The following is a 15,049-nucleotide window of genomic DNA, read 5'->3' on the forward strand; positions in this document are numbered from 1 at the left end:
ATAGTAGTATGAAGGGTATGTAGGTAGTTTGATCTTAGAGTTGGTTAAAGGTTCGGCACAACATCATGGGCCGAAGGGCCTGTACTGTGCTGTAATTTTCTTTGTTCTTTGTTCTTTTGTGTAGAAATGCAGCAAGATCTGGACAATATCCAGGCTTGGGCTGATAAGTGGCAAGTAGCATTCACGCCACACAAGTGCCAGGCAATGACCATCTCCAACGGGAGAATTAACCATCTCCCCCTGACATTCAACAGCATTACGATCACTGAATCCCCCACTATCAACATCCTGGGGGTTACCATTGACCAGAAACTGAACTGGAGTAGCCATATAAATACCATGGCACATTGGTTAGCACCATAGCCTCACAGCTCCAGGGACCCGGGTTCGATTCTGGGTACTGCCTGTGAGGAGTTTGCAAGTTCTCCCTGTGACCGCATGGGTTTTTGCCGGGTGCTCCGGTTTCCTCCCACAGCCAAAGACTTGCAGGTGATAGGTAAATTGGCCATTGTAAATTGCCCCTAGTGTAGGTAGGTGGTAGGGAATATGGGATTACTGTAGGGTTAGTATAAATGGGTGGTTGTTGGTCGGCACAGACTCGATGGGCTGAAGGGCCTGTTTCAGTGCTGTATTTCTAAATAAATAAAAAGAGCAGACCAGGAATCTTGTGGCGACTAACTCACCTCCTGACTCCCCAAAGACTGTCCACATCTACAAGGCACAAGTCAGGAGTGTGATAGAACAAAAGAACAAAGAACAAAGAAAATTACAGCACAGGAACAGGCCCTTCGGCCCTCCAAGCCTGCGCCGATCCAGATCCTCTATCTAAACCTGTCGCCTATTTTCTAAGGGTCTGTATCTCTTTGCTTCCTGCCCATTCATGTATCTGTCTAGATACATCTTAAAAGACGCTATCGTGCCCGCGTCTACCACCTCCGCTGGCAATGCGTTCCAGGCACCCACCACCCTCTGCGTAAAGAACTTTCCACGCATATCCCCCCAAAACTTTTCCTCTTTCACTTTGAACTCGTGACCCCAAGTAATTGAATCCCCCACTCTGGTAAAAAGCTTCTTGCTATCCACCCTGTCTATACCTCTCATGATTTTGTACACCTCAATCAGGTCCCCCCTCAACCTCCGTCTTTCTAATGAAAATAATCCTAATCTACTCAACCTCTCTTCATAGCTAGCGCCCTCCATACCAGGCAACATCCTGGTGAACCTCCTCTGCACCCTCTCCATAGCACCTACATCCTTTTGGTAATGACCAGAACTGCACGCAGTATTCCAAATGTGGCCGAACCAAAGTCTTATACAACTGTAACATGACCTGCCAACTCTTGTACTCAATACCCCGTCCGATGAAGGAAAGCATGCCGTATGCCTTCTTGACCACTCTATTGACCTGCGTTGCCACCTTCAGGGAACAATGGACCTGAACACCCAAATCTCTCTGCACATCAATTTTCCCCAGGACTTTTCCATTTACTGTATAGTTCACTCTTGAATTGGATCTTCCAAAATGCATCACCTCGCATTTGCCCTGATTGAACTCCATCTGCCATTTCTCTGCCCAACTCTCCAATCTATCCATATTCTGCTGTATTGTCTGACAGTCCCCTTCACTATCTGCTACTCCACCAATCTTAGTGCCGTCTGCAAACTTGCTAATCAGACCACCTATACTTTCCTCCAAATCATTTATGTATATCACAAACAACAGTGGGCCCAGCACGGATCCCTGTGGAACACCACTGGTCACACGTCTCCATTTTGAGAAACTCCCTTCCACTGCTACTCTCTGTCTCCTGTTGCCCAGCCAGTTCTTTATCCACCTAGCTAGTACACCCTGGACCCCATGCGCCTTCACTTTCTCCATCAGCCTACCATGGGGAACCTTATCAAACGCCTTACTGAAGTCCATGTATATGACATCTACAGCCCTTCCCTCATCAATCAGCTTTGTCACTTCCTCAAAGAATTCTATTAAGTTGGTAAGACATGACCTTCCCTGCACAAAACCATGTTGCCTATCACTGATAAGCCCATTTTCTTCCAAATGGGAATAGATCCTGTCCCTCAGTATCTTATCCAGCAGCTTCCCTACCACTGACGTCAGGCTCACTGGTCTATAATTACCTGGATTATCCCTGTTACCCTTCTTAAACTATTTACATTCTGCTCTAGAAAACCCTCCTGGATGCTCCTTACAAATTCTGCTCCATCTAGACCTCTAACACTAAGTGAATCCCAGTCAATGTTGGGAAAATTAAAATCTCCTATCACCACCACCCTGTTGCTCCTACATCTTTCCATAATCTGTTTACATATTTGTACCTCTATCTCACGCTCGCTGTTGGGAGGCCTGTATTACAGCCCCAACATTGTTACCGCACCCTTCCTATTTCTGAGTTCTGCTCATATTGCCTCACTGCTCGAGTCCTCCATAGTGCCTTCCTTCAGCACAGCTGTGATATCCTCTTTGACCAGTAATGCAACTCCTCCACCCCTTTTACCTCCCTCTCTATCCCGCCTGAAGCATCGGTGTCCTGGGATATTTAGTTGCCAATCATGCCTTTCCTTCAACCAAGTCTCAGTAATAGCAATAACATCATACTCCCAGGTACTAATCCAAGCCCTAAGTTCATCTGCCTTACCTACTACACTTCTTGCATTAAAACAAATACATCTCAGACCACCAGTCCCTTTGCATTCATCATCTGCTCCCTGCCTACTCTTCCCCTTAGTCACGCTGACTCCTTACAGGCTTTAGTTACTACCTCCTTACTCTCCACTGACCTCCTCATTTGGTTCCCATCCCCCTGCCACATTAGTTTAAACCCTCCCCAACAGCGTTAGCAAACGCACCCCCAAGGACATTGGTTCCAGTCCGGCCCAGGTGTAGACCGTCCAATTTGTAATAGTCCCACCTCCCCCAGAACCAGTCCCAATGTCCCAAAAATCTGAACCCCTCCCTCCTGCACCATCTCTCAAGCCACGCATTCATCCTGACTATTCTTTCATTTCTACTCTGACTATCACGTGGCACTGGTAGCAATCCTGAGATTACTGCCTCTGAGGCCCTACTTTTTAACTTGGCTCCTAACTCCCTAAATTCTGCTTGTAGGACCTCATCCCGTTTTTTACCTATATCATTGGTGCCTATGTGCACAACGACAACTGGCTGTTCACCCTCCCCCTTCAGAATGTTCTGCAGCCGATCTGAGACATCCCTGACCCGTGCACCTGGGAGGCAACATACCATTCGGGAGCAAAAACAAGAAATGCTGGAATCACTCAGCAGGTCTGGCAGCATCTGTGGAAAGAGAAGCAGAGTTAACGTTTCGGGCCAGTGACCCTTCTTCGGAACTCTGAAGAAGGGTCACTGGCCCGAAACGTTAACTCTGCTTCTCTTTCCACAGATGCTGCCAGACCTGCTGAGTGATTCCAGCATTTCTTGATTTTGTTTCAGATTTCCAGCATCCGCAGTAGTTTGCTTTTATTATCCCATTCGGGAGTCTCGTTTTACGACCACAGAACCGCCTATCTACTCCCCTTACAATCGAATCCCCGATGACTATAGCCCTTCCACTCTTTTTCCCGCCCTTCCGAACAGCAGAGCCAGCCACGGTGCCATGAACCTGGCTACTGCTGCCTTCCCCTGGTGAGCCATCTCCCTCAACAGTATCCAAAACGGTATACCTGTTTTGGAGGGAGATGACCGCAGGGGACACCTGCGCTGCCTTCCTGCTTTTCCTGCATCACACGGGTCTGAGATCTCCTGCCATTTTTAATCTTAAGCTTAACTTAGTCTTAACTTAGATAAATGAAAAAGGAACGAAAAGTTTTTACCAATCACATGAAAAAAAAAATAGAAAAAGCCTTACCTTATCTGCACACCACCGAGTCCTTTTTTTTTGATTAGAGGAAGAGGGCGGGTGGGAGACACGACAGGTGTAGTGTCTCGGGTTCAGCTGCTGCCCAAATATATAGGACTTCCTTACCCAGCTGCCACCTCGCTCTCCCTGTCGCCGCTGCAAAAAGAAACTGCCAAAACAAAAAGATAAGTTTATATAAGTTGTAAACTCACTTACCCAGCTGCCACCTCGCTCTCCCTGTCGCTGCTGCAAAAAGAAAGTGGAATACTCTCCACTTGCTAGGATGGGTGCAGCTCCAACAGCACTCAAAAAGTTCGACACTATCCAGGACAAAGCAGCCCGCTTGATTGGCACCCCATCTACAAACATTCACTTCCTCCACCACTTCCTGCACAGTGGCAGCAGTGTGTACCATCTACAGGATGCACTGCAGCAATGCACCAAGGCTCCTTAGACAGCACCTTCTAAACCTGTGACCTCTACCAACTAGAAGGAAAAGGGCAGCAAATGCATGGGAACACCACCACCTGCAAGTTCCCCTCCAAGTCACACACCATCCTGACTTCGAATTTTATCGCCGTTCCTTCACTGTCGCTGGGTCAAAATCCTGGAACTCCCTTCCTAAGAGCACTGTGGGTGTACCTACCCCATATGGACTGCAGTGGTTCAAGAAGGCAGCTCACCACCACCTTCTCAAGGGCAATTAGAGATAGGCAATAAATGCTGTCCTAGCCAGCGATGCCCACATCCCATGAATCAATAAATAAATGAAGACTCACCACGTACCCACCATTCAGCTGCTTCTCCTTGGCTGGCATCACTTTATCTTACAGGAAGGTTAACTGAAATTTTTTTCCTTAACTATTGTAATCTTAAAAACCTTAGATTTTAATTCAGTGAAAAATTCAGACTGATTTAGTTTTACTATCCCCTATTATTTAACTTTAACATAATCCCCTCGATCTGATTGATTAAATGGGGGAGCATTGATTGTATGATAAATTATCAAATTGACTTTAGTTTTTAGTTTTATACAAATTAATGGATGAAGTTATACTTTATAGTTGATCAATTTAAATTAAATTAAAAGCTTAGCAGTGTGCTCACGCCAAGTGTCTCCTGGTCCTGTACTGTCATCTCACAATTCCTTCTCTTTTTTTCTCCTCTTAGGATCAGTTCAGACTCACTGATCACAGCCCAATCTACTTCATCCAACTCCCAGGCTCGAGAATTTGTGAGGCTTGAGCGCACAACCTTGGTATAGCTGACTGACAGTACTGCTGTATAAGTATCACATGCTAACCAATTTCACCAATGGAAATACAGCACACAAATGCTATTAGGCAGGAACTGGGGAGCATAAATTGGGAACAGATGTTCTCAGGGAAATGCACGACAGAAATGTGGAGGTTGTTTCGGGAGCACTTGCTGCGACTGCTGGATAGGTTTGTCCCGATGAGGCAAGGAAGGGATGGTAGGGTGAAAGAACCTTGGATGACAAGAGATGTGGAACAGCGAGTCAAGAGGAAGAAGGAAGCTTACTTAAGGTTGAGGAAGCAAAGATCAGACAGGGCTCTAGAGGGTTACAAGGTAGCCAGGAAGGAACTGAAGAATGGACTTAGGAGAGCGAGAAGGGGACATGAAAAAGTCTTGGCGGGTAGGATTAAGGAAAATCCCAAGGCGTTCTACACTTATGTGAGGAACAAGAGGATGGCCAGAGTGAGGGTAGGGCCGATCAGGGATAGTGGAGGGAACTTGTGCCTGGAGTCGGAGGAGGTAGGGGAGGTCCTAAATGAATACTTTGCTTCAGTATTCACTAGTGAGAGAGACCTGGTCGTTTGTGAGGACAGCGTGAAACAGGCTGATATGCTCGAACAGGTTGATGTGAAGAAGGAGGATGTGCTGGAAATTTTGAAAGACATGAGGACAGATAAGTCCCCGGGGCCAGACGGGATATACCCAAGGATATTCAGGGAAGCGAGGGAAGAGATTGCCGAGCCTTTGGCGATGATCTTTGCGTCCTCACTGTCCACTGGAGTAGTACCAGATGATTGGAGGGTGGCAAATGTTATTCCCTTGTTCAAGAAAGGGAATAGGGATAACCCTGGGAATTATAGACCAGTCAGTCTTACGTCGGTAGTGGGCAAATTATTGGAGAGGATTCTGAGAGACAGGATTTATGATTATTTGGAAAAGCATAGTTTGATTAGAGACAGTCAGCATGGCTTTGTGAGGGGCAGGTCATGCCTCACAAGCCTTATTGAATTCTTTGAGGATGTGACAAAACACATTGATGAAGGAAGAGCAGTGGATGTGGTGTATATGGATTTTAGCAAGGCGTTTGATAAGGTTCCCCATTGTAGGCTCATTCAGAAAGTAAGGAGGCATGGGATACAGGGAAAGTTGGCTGTCTGGATACAGAATTGGCTGGCCCATAGAAGACGGAGGGTGGTAGTACATGGAAGGTATTCAGCCTGGAGCTCGGTGACCAGTGGTGTTCGCAGGAATCTGTTCTGGGACCTCTGCTCTTTGTGATTTTTATAAGACTTGCATGAGGAAGTGGAAGGCTGGGTTAGTAAGTTTGCCGATGACATAAAGGTTGCTGGAGTTGTGGATAGTGTGGAAGGCTGTTGTAGGTTGCAACGGGACATTGACAGGATGCAGAGCTGGGCTGAGAAGTGGCAGATGGAGTTCAACCTGGAAAAGTGTGAAGTGAATAAGAATACAGGCTTAAAGACAGGATTCTTGGCAGTGTGGAGGAACAGAGGGATCTTGGGGTCCATGTCCATAGATCGCTCAAAGTTGCCACCCAGGTTGATAGGGTTGTTAAGAAGGCGTATGTTGTGTTGGCTTTCATTAACAGGGGGATTGAGTTTAAGAGCCACGAGGTTATGCTGCAGCTCTATAAAGCCCTGGTTAGACCACACTTGGAATATTGTGTTCAGTTCTGGTCGCCTCATTATAGGAAGGATGTGGAAGCTTTAGAGAGGGTGCAGAGGAGATTTACCAGGATGCTGCCTGGACTGGAGGGCATGTCTTACGAAGAAAGGTTGAGGGAGCTAGGGCTTTTCTCATTGGAGCGAAGAAGGATGAGAGGTGACTTGATAGAGGGGTACAAGATGATCAGAGGCATAGATAGAGTGGATAGCCAGAGACTTTTTCCCAGGGCGGAAAGGGCTATCACCAGGGGGCATAATTTTAAGGTGATTGGAGGAAGGTTTCGGGGAGATGTCAGAGGTAGGTTCTTTACACAGAGAGTGGTGGGTGCGTGGAATGCACTGCCAGCGGTGGTAGTAGAAGCAGATACATTCGGGACATTTAAGCAACTCTTGGATAGGTACATGGATGATAGTAGAATGAAGGGTATGTAGGTAGTTTGATCTTAGAGTAGGTTAAAGGTTCGGCACAACATCGTGGGCCGAAGGGCCTTTACTGTGCTGTACTGTTCTATGTTCTAAATGTGAAAATGGGGAACTACAGGGCAGTTAGCCTAACATCAGTCATTGGGAAAATGCTGGAAAATATGATTAAGCAAGTCTTAACAAGCACTTCGAAAATCATAGTCTGATCAGACAAAGTCAACATGGTTTTACATGAAGAACATCATGTTTGACAAATTTATCACCATTTTTTGAGGATGTAACTAGAAGGTTAGATAAAGGGGAATAAAGATGCAGTGTAATTGGATTTCCAAAAGTCTTTCGATAAGGCCCTGCAGAAGATTAATACACGAGATAAGGGGTCATGGAATTGACCACTCAGGGTGGGGAAGGAATATGGAGGAAAGAGGGACGAGTAGTAGCACCTGCATGTATGCAACAGAACCTCCTCCAGATATACCATGGAAACAGCCATGTTGGGAGGAACGCCATGCAGGGGAACATGGAGCAATGTTGGTGGTGGCCGGGTATGGGACGGGACATAGCTAAGTATTGGCAGTGGTATGTGACCTGTGCATAGTATAATGCAGGGAAGGCCATAAAAATCAGAATGGCTCACCATCTGAGGCTGAAGGCACCTTGGGAAAATATACAGATAGATTTTACAGGACCCCTCCCACTGAGTCGAGGAAAAACTTATTGTCTGATAGTTATAGACCAGTTCACCTGTGGGTAGAAGCTTTCGCAACCACAGACTGTTCTGCCAGCAATGTGGTTCGGGTATTTGCCAAAGAAATAATACTGTGGTGGGGACTACCCCTCCAGATAGACTCTGACGAAGGGACACATTTTACTGGAAAGGTTATCAAGCAGATTTGTACCTTATTGGGCATAAGACAGAAATTTCATTTACCCTATCACCCACAGAGCTCCAGGATGGTGGAAAGAATGAACAGGGCACTTAAGACCGCTTTATTAAAAGCAATAGTTGATACTGTTACGGGCTGGGCAGACTTGTTGCCCAGTATCCTGATGAGACTGAGGGCCACACCTAACCGGATGACTGGACTGACATCGTTTGAGCTAATGATGGAACGATCTATGAGGCTGCCAGGGGACAGAAGTGCAGGGAGAAACGACATGGGCCCTACAAAACAGCAAGTTAGGCGATTTGTTAAAGAATTGTGTAAACAGTTCCATGAGCTGAGATGTGAGGTCAGGGACCAGCAGATTATTAGAGATATGGAAAAGGATGGAGTGGAGGAAAGGAAAAACATACCATGAGTAGGAGATTGATGAATGGTCAAGACTTTACCTGAAAAGGCAGGTTTAGCACCCAGATGGCAAGGACTCTATGAGGTCTTAATGACTCGGGACACTTCCACATGCGTGGATATGACAGGAAAGGGTAGATGGAAACATTGGACCCAACTTAAAGCCTTTAAAAGCGCAAAGGACCAACCAGTGATGACCAGCGTCCTCTGTGATTTCTCCCAACAGGAAAATGGCGAATTGGAGAGCTGGGATTGTCGCAACCATCCTCCTGGGAACTGTGGCAGCTGGAAAAAGCCCCTGGTAAATATTGGAAACAACACCTGTTTGTATCTGGCCAGTACGTACAGCCGCCGAAAGGAGGTCATGGAGAGTGGGTAAGGAGACCGAACATCTGGATAACAGACAGGGTGACTGCAGATAGGTCATCTCAATTAGTTTGAAGAATGGGACAACACAGGTATCACTGTGCAGACCAGGTCTTATATTCCACCTGCCAAATCCGTGGTCCCCATGTAGAGACGAAGAAGCACCTTGGCTGTACAAACCTACTGGCTGCATTAACTCCTCATGACCCCAACTCCGGATTAGGTACATATTCAATAGCATGTGGCAATCACAAACTGATGTTCACTGAGGCGCGACTGAAAGTGAATGTCAGCAGGATGGACTAACCTCCCCCATTGGTGTGGGAACTAGGACGAGAGGGACAATATTGTCAAGAACGATGTAAAGATGCTGTTAATCATTTGGGTTGTAGTGATATGCAATGTTTTAACTTGGCCACCTGTGGATACCAGAAGCTCACCAAATGTCCAACCACTGTGCCTCCACCCCAAGACAGGATAATTAGGATAGGTAAACCTAAAACAGTATTGCATGACATCACTATGGTAATTGTAGAGGTGACCAACAACCTCATGAGACTGATTCCCACCTTGTTGCTTAATTGTAGTGAGCGTAAGGAAGCCATTAGTTGGGCAGAGCGGAAGTTGGAGCTAGTACAGGACTAACAAACGCCCAGAGCCCCAGAAGTCCAGAAAAAGGAGCAGAGGGTGAGGAAGAAGTGTAGTTTTCTAGGAGATATGGGGGGACTATTCAGAAGTGCCATCTCCTTTGTTAAACTCACCTCAGATTTCTGACATAAATGATTACACATCCTGGGTTGCCAAGGAAACAGCCAGAGGACTGAGATTCACAGCCTGGGAAACAGAATATACCCTAACAGCAATTGAACTTCAGGGAGAGGGGATAGTGAAGGGACTGGAGCTGCTGTCACAGGCTGCTACTTACAAGCACAGGGAAGGGCATGTGACATGTTGGCTCGGGACTTGATAGATAAAGTTATATCAGACATTGACGATATGAGATTTGGTACTGCACCCAGACACATGTATCACGCAGTTAAGAGATTGGCTCTCATCCACGTTAATGAGGAAAGGCAGGAACTTGTGGTTACTACACCTACTACGAGTGAAGGAAAGAAAATAATAACATTTCTGATGACTCTGCCCCAGGAACAAATGGGACTTATCAAGGGGGATATAAATTCGAATCGTTAGGAATAGAAAGGAATGGGCGGTTACACCAGGTGGGATCCCAGAGATACTTGGTTGCCAATAAGAATACCACCTTAATGATGACAACACGGGAATGTTGTACAGAATCACATCATTTCATTGGCTGCTCATCCAACACCCTAAAGCCCATCAATAATAGCTCTGCCATCATGGTGTCAGTGAATCCTCTGGAAAAGGCCTTCAAGGCGGCCCAAACCTCCCTCACGCAATGGTGTTTCCTGATGGATAGAACGCAATTCCTCTATGGAAGTTTAGAGTGTGGCGACAACCAGACATTCTGTCTGCAGATTATTGACTCATTTACTGTGGGAGACTTCCACCTAACCAGTAGGGCTCTCACTGGATACATGTTCATCCCATGGTGGGACAGAACGTTAACCATAGATGATGCCCTGGGAGGATAGCCCGGAAGGTGATAGGTAAGGTCCTGATTAGGGCTAGTAAATGTGTGAAGGAAAGTCACCAGGCAGTAAGCAGGGGGGGGCGGCACAGTGGTTAGCACCGCAGCCTCACAGCTCCAGTGACCCGGGTTCGATTCTGGGTACTGCCTGTGCGGAGTTTGCAAGTTCTCCCTGTGACCGTGTGGGTTTTCGCCGGGTGCTCTGGTTTCCTCTCACTGCCAAAGACTTGCAGGTGATAGGTAAATTGGCCATTGTAAATTGCCCTAGTGTAGGTAGGTGGTAGGGAATATGGGATTACTGTAGGGTTAGTATAGAACAGTACAGCACAGTACAGGCCCTTCGGCCCACGATGTTGTGCCGAACATTTAACCTACTCTAAGATCAAAAATAAATGGGTGGTTCTTGGTCGGCACAGATTCGGTGGGCCGAAGGGCCTGTTTCGGTGCTGTATCTCTAAATAAATAAAAACTGCTAACACTGCAAATAATGTATAGCCTCAACTGTCGAGATACAATTAAAGGGCAGCATGACTGGGGAAAAGAAACAAGAACAATAAAAGGAACTGAGCGGTCGAATCACAAATGAATGGCCTTGGAATGGCTAGATCATTTAAAAAACTGATATGTAGAAACAAAGGAAGGCGCATGTTGAAATAAGCAGCTGTCAAAGTGAATATATGAAAATAGCTGACACAGAGAATATCACGCAAAGTTAATCATAGAAATAGAATCATAGAAAGTTTAAGGCACAGAAAGAGGCCACTTGGCCCATCGTGTCTGTGCCAGCTGAAAAACGATCCACCCATTCTAATCCCACCTTCCAGCATTTGGTCCGTAGCCCTACAGATTACAGCACTTCGGGTGCAAATCCAGACTCCCTTTGAATGCGTTGAGTGTCTCTGCCTCAACTCCCCTTTCAGGCAGTGAGTTCCAGACCCCCACCACCCTCTGGGTGAAAAGGTTTTTCCTCATCTCCCCTCTAATGTTTCTACCAATCACTTTAAATCTATGCCCCCTCGTCACTGACCTCTCTGCTAAGGTGAATTTCACTCCACTCTATCCAGGCCCCTCAAAGTTTTGCAAATTCCCATCAGATCCCCCGTCAGCCTTCTGTACTGTGGGAGGACACCTCGGAGGGGTCATGCAGTGAGGCAATATGGGTGGAGCTCAGGAATAGGAAGGGTGCAGTCACGATGTTGGGGGTTTACGACAGGCCTCCCAACAGCCTGCGGGAGGTAGAAGAGCAGATATGTAGACAGATTTTGGAAAGATGTAAAGGTAACAGGGTTGTAGTGGAGGGTGATTTTAACTTCCCCGATATTGACTGGGACTCACTTAGTGCTAGGGGCTTGGATGGGGCAGAATTTGGAAGGAGCATCCAGGAGAGCTCTTGAAACAACATGTAGATAGTCCAACTAGGGATGGGGCTATTCTGGACCTGGTATTGGGGAATGAGCTCGGCCAGGTGGTCGAAGTTTCAGTCGGGGAGAATTTCGGGAACAGTGACCATTATTCCATACGTTTTAAGGTACTTGTGGATAAGGATAAGAGTAGTCCTCGGGTGAAGGTGCTAAATTGGGGGAAGGCTAATTATAACAATATTAGGCAGGAACTGAAGAATTTAGATTGGGGGCGGCTGTTTGAGGGTAAATCAACATCTGACATGTGGGAGTCTTTCAAACGTCAGTTGATTAGTATCCAGGACCAGCATGTTCCTGTGAGGAAGAAGGATAAGTTTGGCAAGTTTCGGGAACCTTGGATAATGCGGGATATTGTGAGCCTAGTCAAAAAGAAAAAGGAAGCATTCGTAAGGGCTGGAAGGCTGGGAACAGATGAAGCCCTTGAGGAATATAAAGACAGTAGGAAGGAACTAAAGCAAGGAGTCAGGAGGGCTAAAAAGGGGTCATGAAAAGTCATTGGCAAACAGGATTAAGGAAAATCCCAAGGCTTTTTATACGTATATAAAGAGCAAGAGGGTAACCAGGGAAAGGGTTGGCCCACTCAAGGACAGAGATCGGAATCTATGTGTGGAGCCAGAGGAAATGGGCGAGGTACTAAATGAGTACTTTGAATCAGTATTCACCAAAGCGAAGGACTTGGTGGATGATGAGTCCAGGGGATGTAGATAGTCTCGATCATGTCGTTATCAAAAAGGAGGAGGTGTTGGGTGTCTTGCAAAGCGTTAAGGTAGATAAGTCCCCAGCGCCTGATGGGATCTACCCCAGAATACTGAGGGAGGCAAGGGAAGAAATTGCTGGGGCCTTGACAGAAATCTTTGTATCCTCATTGGCCACAGGTGAGGTCCCAGAGGACTGGAGAATAGCCAATGTTGTTCCTTTGTTTAAGAAGGATAGCAAGGATAATCCAGGAAATTATAGGCCGGTGAGCCTTACGTCAGTGGTAGGGAAATTATGAGAGGATTCTTCGGGACAGGATTTACTCCCATTTGGAAACAAACGAACTTATTAGCGAGAGGCAGCATGGTTTTGTGAAGGGAAGGTCATGTCTCACTAACTTGATTGAGTTTTTTGAGGAAGTGACGAAGATGATTGATGAAGAAAGGGCAGTGGATGTTGTCTATATGGACTTCAGTAAAGCTTTTGACATGGTCCCTCATGGCAGACTGGTACAAAAGGTGAAGTCACACGGGATCAGAGGTGAGCTGGCAAGATGGATACAGAACTGGCGCGGTCATAGAAGACAGAGGGTGCTTTTTTGAATGGAGGGCTGTGACTAGTGGTGTTCTGCAGGGAACAGTGCTGGGACCTTTGCTGTTTGTAGTATATATAAATGATTTGGAGGAAAATGTAACTGGTCTGATGAGTAAGTTTGCGGACGACACAAAGGTTGGTGGAGTTGCGGACAGTGAAGAAGATTGTCAGAGGATACAGCAGGATATAGATCGGTTGGAGACTTGGGCGGAGAAATGGCAGATGGAGTTTAATCTGGACAAATGTGAGGTAATGCATTTTGGAAGGTCTATTCCCATCCTATTCATGTATTTGTCAAGATGCCTCTTAAACGTCGCTATCGTACCTGCTTCCACCACCTCCCCGGCAGCAAGTTCCAGGCACTCACCACCCTCTGTGTAAAGAACCTGCCTCGCACATCCCCTCTAAACTTTGCCCCTCTCACCTTAAACCTATGTCCCCTAGAAACTGACTCTTCCACCCTAGGAAAAAGCTTCTGACTATCCACTCTGTCCACCTCCGTCGTTCCAGTGAAAACAATCCGAGTTTATCCAACCTATGCTCATAGCTAATGCCCTCCAGACCAGGCAACATCCTGGTAAACCTCTTCTGTACCTTCTCCAAAGCCTCCACGTCCTTCTGGTAGTGTGGCGACCAGAATTGCACGCAATATTCTGTGGCCTAACTAAAGTTCTGTACAGCTGCAGCATGACTTGCCAATTTTTATACTCTATGCCCCGACTGAAGAAGGCAAGCATGCCGTATGCCTTCTTGACTACCTTATTCATCTGTGTTGCGACTTTCAGTGACCTGTGGACCTGTACGCCCAGATCTCTCTGCCTGTCAATACTCCGAAGGTTTCTGCTATTTCCTGTATACTTCCCACCTGCATTTGACCTTCCAAAATGCATTACCTCACATTTGTCCAGATTAAACTCCATCTGCCATTGCTCCGCCCAAGTCTCCAACCAATCTCTATCCTGCTGTATCCTCTGACAATCCTCATCACTATCCGCAACTCCACCAACCTTTGTGTCGTCCGCAAACTTACTAATCAGACCAGCTACATTTTCCTCCAAATCATTTATATGTACTACAAACAGCAAAGGTCCCAGCACTGATCCCTGCGGAACACCATTAGTCACATCCCTCCATTCAGAAAAGCACCCTTCCACTGCTACCCTCTGTCTTCTGTGACCGAGCCAGTTCTGTATCCATCTTGCCAGCTCACCTCTGATCCCGTGTGACTTCATCTTTTGTACCAGTCTGCCATGAGGGACCTTGTCAAAGGCTTTACTGAAGTCCATTTAGATAACATCCACTGCCCTTCCTTCAGCAATCATCTTCGTCACTTCCTCAAAAAACTCAATCAAATTAGTGAGACACGACCTTCCCTTCACAAAACCATGCTGTCTCTTGCTAATAAGTTTGCTTGTTTCCAAATGGGAGTAAATCCTATCATGAAGAATCCTCTCTAATAATTTCCCTATCACTGACGTGAGGCTCACCGGCCTATAATTTCCTGGATTATCCTTGCTACCCTTCTTAAACAAAGGAACAACATTGGCTATTCTCCAGTCCTCTGGGACCTCACCTGTAGCCAATGAGGATGCAAAGATTTCTGTCAAGGCCCCAGCAATTTCTTCCCTTGCCTCCCTCAGTATTCTGGGGTAGATTCCATCAGGCCCTAGGGACTTATCTACCTTAATGCTTTGCAAGACACCCAACACCTCCTCCTTTTTGATAATGAGATGACTGAGACTATCTACACTCGCTTCCCTAGGCTCATCGTCCACCAAGTCCTTCTCTTTGGTGATTACTGATGCAAAGTACTCATTTAGTACCTCGC

General features: G+C 46.5%; 1 protein-coding gene across 1 annotated transcript in view; it reads right to left on the reverse strand.

The window, feature by feature from the left end:
• Window positions 1–15,049, reverse strand: part of LOC137372430 (zinc finger protein 239-like) — a gene marked incomplete at its 5' end in the record, with an annotated part of 47,758 nt that overhangs the window by 28,430 nt on the left and 4,279 nt on the right. Inside the window, one exon of the mRNA XM_068036318.1 lies at window positions 3,888–4,047. The remainder of the gene's footprint in view (window positions 1–3,887; window positions 4,048–15,049) is intronic.

The sequence above is a fragment of the Heterodontus francisci genome, chromosome 7, assembly GCF_036365525.1.
Source record: "Heterodontus francisci isolate sHetFra1 chromosome 7, sHetFra1.hap1, whole genome shotgun sequence".
Lineage (NCBI taxonomy): Eukaryota > Metazoa > Chordata > Chondrichthyes > Heterodontiformes > Heterodontidae > Heterodontus > Heterodontus francisci.